The sequence below is a fragment of the Vipera ursinii genome, assembly GCF_947247035.1.
Source record: "Vipera ursinii genome assembly, chromosome: 1".
Taxonomy (NCBI): Eukaryota; Metazoa; Chordata; class Lepidosauria; order Squamata; family Viperidae; genus Vipera; species Vipera ursinii.
In genome coordinates this window covers 344,106,828-344,113,754 of record NC_139512.1, presented here as the reverse complement: position 1 = coordinate 344,113,754, position 6,927 = coordinate 344,106,828, and positions in this window count along the sequence as shown.

Below are 6,927 nucleotides of genomic sequence, written 5' to 3'. Positions count from 1 at the left end.
GCCGGTAGTCAACGCAGGCGCAGTGACGGTGACGTTGCATTTGCAGCTATTCTTTGCGCAGGCGCAAAATTCATTTCACTCAAAGCCTGTGGCCGCGTCCCGTCTCTGTCGTCCCCTTTGAGAGCTGAGTTATAATTTCGAGGTTATTTCGTTCTGCGCAGGCGCATCAAGCACTCAGTAGAAATCGCCATGATACCTACAAGCGAGAGGTGGATGTAAAGTATCAGCTTCAGCCAAGCCTTTCATTCATTAAAACCCTGGGCGCACGGGATAGTTTCCTATTGGGCCGGTGGCAGTCAGACATCGGAGGCAACTGTGATAAATTGATCCACATACCGGTATTAAAACTTTAACAAAGGAGGAGAATACAGTGCTAGTTTAATGCAGGGCTTTTCAACCTTTTTACCCACTGTACCACTTTTAGGATATGGCAACATCCGAGTACCACCAGTCGCCTAGCAAGGTGTCAAAAACTTGATGACCCCACCCTAAAAAAAGGAAAAAAATGATGTACAGGTAGTTCTCAACTTACAACAGTTTGCTTAGTGACTGTTCGAAGTTAAAATGGCACTGAAAAAAGTGCCTCCCAAGCCATAGCCGAGCAAGACACCTGCCTGCCCGCCCAGCGATGCTCTTCCTCCTGTCTGAGGTTTTCATTGTTGTGAGCATTTCTGTTGAGGATTGGCAGTGGTGGTGGGGTGAGGGGTGTTTGGTTTTTATTCCCCTCCCGCATCTGCTGGGTGGTTGCAGCAGGTTTTGGTCACTTCACATGACCCTGGGACACTGTGACTGTCATAAATATGAATCAGTTGCCAAATATCTGAATGTAAATCACAAGACCCTGGAGATGCTGCAACATTCCAGCTGATCGGCACTTCTGGGCTCAGCAGACGTGCCGGGATCAGCACCGAAGTCCAGCTGGAGTCTGGCACTTCCTCTGAGCTCTGACAGCCCCGAAGTGACAATCAGCTGGAAAGCGGTGCTGATCCTGGCGCTTCTGCTGAGCCCTGGCAGCCCTGCAGCTCCAGCTGTCTCTCGCTTAGGCTTGTGCAGTGCTTCCACCGGTTCAGCTCATTCCCCTCCCCCGCTACCACTTTTCTAGGATGGTCACGTACCACCTGCCAGGTGCCAATGTACCACAGGTGGTACCCATACCACTGGTTGAAAAACCCTTGTTTAATTTATAGGTAGTCATTGACATACGACAATTGAGCCCAACATTTCTGTTGCTAAGTGAGACATTTGTTATTTGGGTTTTTCCCCATTTTACGACCTTTCTTACCACAGTTATTAAGTAAATCACTGCAGCTGTTAAGTTAGTAACACGGTTGTTACATGAATCTGGCTTTCCCATTGACTTATCAGAAGGTTGCAAAAGGTGATCACGTGATTTTGGGACACTGCAAACTGTCACAAATATTAATCAGTTGCCAACTGCCTGAATTTTGAATATATGACTGGGGATGCTGCAACAGTTGTAAGTTTGCAAAATGGTCATAAGTCTCTTTTTTTCAGTGATGTTATAACTTGGAATGGTCACTATATGAAGGACTGCCTGTATAGGATTTTCAAGTTATATCTTTAAGCTCCCTTTGGGTTGATAGAAACACGGAGACTAAGGGGAAACTGAAGCCAGTTTCTTTAAAGATGCTCCAGAAGGAAGGCTTCTAACAAACACCATGTATTGGATTTTTTTAAGTATTGCAAGTCACACAACTTCCCAGAAGAGGGCTGTGGAAAGCTGTTTCACTACTGCTAACAAGAAAATTGCACAGATGTGGTCTTGTATTTCCTAGACTTCAAGTTCCATTGAAAGGAAATGTTACCTTATTCTGAAAAACTGCCCTTACTGAACTCTACACAAAACCTTCCTTCTCATCCTGTGTCTCATACATGTGGCATAAATCAGGGTTTATAAAGCAACATGCATTTCAAGCAGCCAAACCCCTCCCTAAGGCATTTTTCTGTATCTATGTATTACAGTTCTAAAATTCTCATTGTGTCAGAATCCATTTATATCACATTCATAAATGTATGTTTAAAACATCCCCCCCCCCATGGATTCTGCCATCTGCTGAGGAAGGAGGAGCGCATGTGGATTCAACCTGCCTTAGGTTATTTCAAAGACCAAGGGAAACCTTTTGAACTGGGGGAACAAAAGGGAGGGTTAGAGAAGAAGGCATCTGGCCTGTGTCTCCATTTGAATCTGTAGAGGAAGAAGGCAATAACCATAAAGATTCGAAGTTCCCTTTTTCCCACAAAAGGGATGACACGAAGTAAAATGATGGGGGGCTGACCAAATGGGGTTGAGGGAAGGGGGGTTGAACCGGGAACTCTTTATAAAGTTTCAGTTTGTAAAACAATACCAAGTCCTGTCCTGTATTTCCACAACCAAGCATGCCCTAGTAAAAATTCCTTTTGGATTAGAACTGACTCCAAGAGTTTTTGTTTTCCTAAGACATGGATTGGGGTGGGTCCTGACACATTGTGTTTATCTGTTTCTTTGTACTTTCAGGTTAACCCAAACCGTGCATTATGCCACAACCATTTTTTAATCAAGGTGCCTAAAACTTGCTCACTTGAAGAATGCATAGAAAATGTTGGACCCATTACTCCTGTGGAATTGAAATCGTTAGGATATTCTAGAACAGTTTTATGTGCAAAGTTGTGGCTTCTGCAGCATCCCCGCAGTCACACAGTCATGATTTCTAATGCATCCAACAAGCAAAAACAATGGGGAATCTGTCAGGATGTCAGAAGTCACTCCAATTCCTATGATTCTATGGCATGAGAGCAGAATACCCTCAGGAACACCTCTTCCAGCCTATTGCAACCAAGCAATGTTAGTTGAAAGAGCTTTTCAAATACGTTTGGGTTCAACGTATCCATTTTGTTCTGTGGAAATGAGAGGTGGGTGTTGGTTCATTTGGGAGGCTGTAGAAATCAAACAAATAGAGTAGAGTAGAGTAGAGTAGAGTAGAGTAGAGTAGAGTAGAGTAGAATAATAGAATAGAATAGAATAGAACAGAACAGAACAGAACAGAACAGAACAGAACAGAACAGAACAGAACAGAACAGAATAGAATAGAATAGAATAGAATAGAATAGAATAGAATAGAATAGAATAGAATAGAATAGAATAGAATAGAACCTTGGAATAAATATCAGGAAGTTTAACTACAGGATCCTTGTATACAGATAGTTCTCGACTTACGACCACAATTGAGCATGAAATTGCTGTTGCTGAGACATTTGTTAAGTGAGATTTGCTCCATTTTACCACTTTTCTTGCCACTTCTTATTAAGTGAATGAATCACTGCAGGTGTTAAGTTAGTAACATGGTTAACTGAATCTGGCTTTTCCATTGACTTTTCTTGTCAGGGGTCGCAAAAGGGACATTACCCCAGGACACTGCCACTATCATAAATATGAGTCACTTGCCAAATGTCTGAATGTTGCTCCAAATAAGGACCAGCCAGGAGTGTGCTGGGTGCAAACAAAACTGGAAACTAACCATGGTTATTTTTCCAATAAAGAGCACCAAAGTAATTTGAATGCAATGGAGAATAGAAAGCCTCACCAATAAATGGTTGAATCAGCAGAAAAGTGAGTGAAAGAAGAACTTGAAATGGTTGGGTCATTTCAGGCAAAAATGGCTTCTTACAGTGTTGTAACAGGAAGGGGAGTTCACTTAAGGGAAAGAATCCAGAAGCAGAATGCATGCATGAAACCGCAAATCTGCTTGTTGGTCCAATTTCCAGAAAACTAGCAGTTGGCTTTGCCTTTTGCAGAAAAATCAACCAAGAATCTAGTAGTAATTTAAGGATTAACAAAGATATTTATCGTAAGCTTTTTCATAATCCACTTCAAAGAAGAGTCTTCAGAGAGGACAAATATAGAGATACAAAGAGAGAGGAAACTTTCTTGTAGAGAAGAACCCTGTTAATCTATTGCAGCCAAAAATCAAGAGTCCAGTAGCCCTATTCCAACTGGCAATTTTTAACAGAATAACAAGAGTTGGAAGGGACCTTGGAGGTCTTCTAGTTCAACCCCCAGCTCAAGCAGGAAACCACATACCATTTCAATCAAGTGGTTGTCCAGCCTTTTCTTAAAAACCTCCAGTGTTGGAGCACCCAGAACTTTTGGAAGCAAGCTGTTCCACTGATTAATTGTTCTGTCAGGAAAGTTCTCCTTAGTTCTCCCCTTGATTAGTTTCCATCCATTGTTTCTTTTCCTGCCTTTTGGTGCTTTGGAAAATAAGTTGACCCCCTCTTCTTTGTGGCAGCCCTTTAGATCAGGGGTCTTCAAACTTGGCCCTTTTATGACTTGTGGACTTCAACTCCCAGAATTCCTCAGCCAGCATGCCTGGCTGAGGAATTCTGGGAGTTGAAGTCCACAAGTCATAAAAGGGCCAAGTTTGAAGACCCCTGCTTTAGATATTGGAACATTGTTATCAACTCATCCCCAGTCCTTTGTCAGAATAATAATTCGGGGTTCCAGCTTGAACCGGGACTGTGCAAGAATGAATAAAAATGAGGTCCAGACAGCTGGGAGGAAAAAAGAAATATTTATTTCTAAAAGCAAAAAGTTTGCTTTGCTGCAGAGAAACGGAGTACATCAGCAGATTTTTATAGGGAGAGCTTGTCCAGGGTGTGGAAGTATCTACATGCTGATTCTATGGTGACACTTGAGGGGTGTGCTTATGCGTGTGTGTGAAAGAGAGACAGACAGACAGACAGACAGAGAGAATGCAATTCCGCTGGGAGACCTAATTTAATTGACTGTTAATTATGAACAGCAGTCTGCAGGAGTATAACCAGAGCTTTTTTTGTAAAAGAAAAAGGTGCCGGAACTCACACGTCATATAACCCGCCTTGCCTACCCTACAAGGTTCCATCCAAAAAAGGTGCCGGAACTCCATTCTGAGCGTTCTATGAGAAAAAAAAGCCCTGAGTATAACTCTTTTCATTCCCCACCATCCAGTCAGAGCTGAAGAAGCTTCTTGGATGAGAAGTGAAACATCTTCAAAGAAAACCAAAGTCCAGTTGCCTCGTGAAAAAGCATCTTTGGGATAACACTGTGTTGCAGATGTTATTCTTTGATAGGTCTGGGTAAATTATTTTGGAGGTTGAGGAAGTTTGAGTAAAGGATTTCCCCCTATTTGCTATTTTTACTTGATTAATTTAGTTTCAGCATGACTGTCAAATATCTAGTGGAGACACTGATTCTCAGACCATTGTGGATTGTGATTGTTTTAAGGGAAGATGGAAACAATATAAAGAATAACATACCATATATTTGGATATAAAATTTCTCACACCTTCTTTTCATTAGATTAGACATATCCAGTTCCTGCTACCATTATTCTTATGTTTTAGCCTCCAGTCCCCTAATCATTTTGTTGCCCTTTTCTGCGTTCTTCTCTGTACTTTTTATTAAAAGGCATTGACTTTCATGAGCATGCTAGCCATGCTGAGGAAATGACTTGGAGCTCATGAAAGCTGATATCTTTTAATAAAAGTTGTCAGTCTGATAGAGCTAATTAGTAAGCTGTGGAAGGTAAATAGTGTTATCCCATACTAATACAGGTAGTCCTCTACTTACAACCATTTATTTATTTATTTATTTATTTATTTATTTATTTATTTATTTATTTATTTATTTATTTATTTAAATCCCATTTATATCCCGCCCTTCTCCGAAGACTCAGGGCGGCTTACAGTCTAAGCACAAATCAAATGTGCTTAGCAATAGCCTTCATTCTATGTATATGCCTGCTTATTAGGGCTTTCGCACCCCCCCCAAGCGGCATTATTACAAAGTCAGCTTATTGCCCCCAACAATCTGGGTCCTTTAGTGACTGAAATTATGACAGTGCTGGGTTGGAACTTACCATTGCATCCAGGCCTCCCTCGCCAGCCCACTTCTTCTGCAGCCGAAGGAGCAGCTTCATTTTGCAGCTGAGAAAGGAGCTGCATTTTGCAGTCAGAGGCCTTTCCGGAAGGCCACTGCAGCCGAGAACCAAGCTATGGATTCAATCTGTAGCTCAATTCTCGGCTGCAGAGGCCTTCTGGAAAGGCCTCTGATGTCAAAATGCAGGCCCAAGCTCCATTCTCAGCTGCAGAATGAAGCTGCTCCTTCAGCCATAGAAGAAGTGGAGCGGCTGGATGGGGCCGTCGGTGCCTCCAAGGTGAGAGGAAAAGACATTCCCCCCCCCCCAAATAAGACATGGTGCCCCTTTTGGGAGGCAAAAAAAAAATAAGACTAGGTCTTATTCTGGGGGAAACACAGTAGCACAAGAGCAGGAACCATGTTCAAAGATTAAACTGACCACAGAGTTGGTTTGGTCTAGTGCAGGGGTAGGCAACCTTGGCTCTTTGATGACTCATGGACTTCAACTCCCAGGATTCCTGAGCCAGCCATGCTGAGGGGAAAGGGAGAGGTTTCCAAGCTGAGCCATGCTGGCTCAGGAATTCTGGGAGCTGAAGTCCACGAGTCATCAAAGAGCCGGGGTTGCCTACCCCGGGTCTAGTGGCTAAGGCACTTGGTTAGAAAGTTGGAGATTGTGAGTTTGAGTCCTGCCTTGGCCATGAAAGCCGGCTGGTTGACCTTGGGCTAATCACTCTCTCCAGTCTGACCCACCTCACAGGGCTGTTGTGGTGGGAAAAACAGGAGGAGGAAGTTGTTTTTGGATATATTTGTGGCCTTGAATTATTTGTAAAAATAATAAAGACAGGATATAAATACATATAAATAAATAAATAACCATATTGCTTGTCAATTGGAAAAATAGAAAGATGGAAAGAAAGCTATCATGTAGTATCCTGCAGAAAGGCATTTAGAAAAATTAATGCAGGTTATCAATGCTCCCAATCTTTATAAACTCCAGGCAGTTGACAGGTTTTATTTATTTATTTATTGTGTAT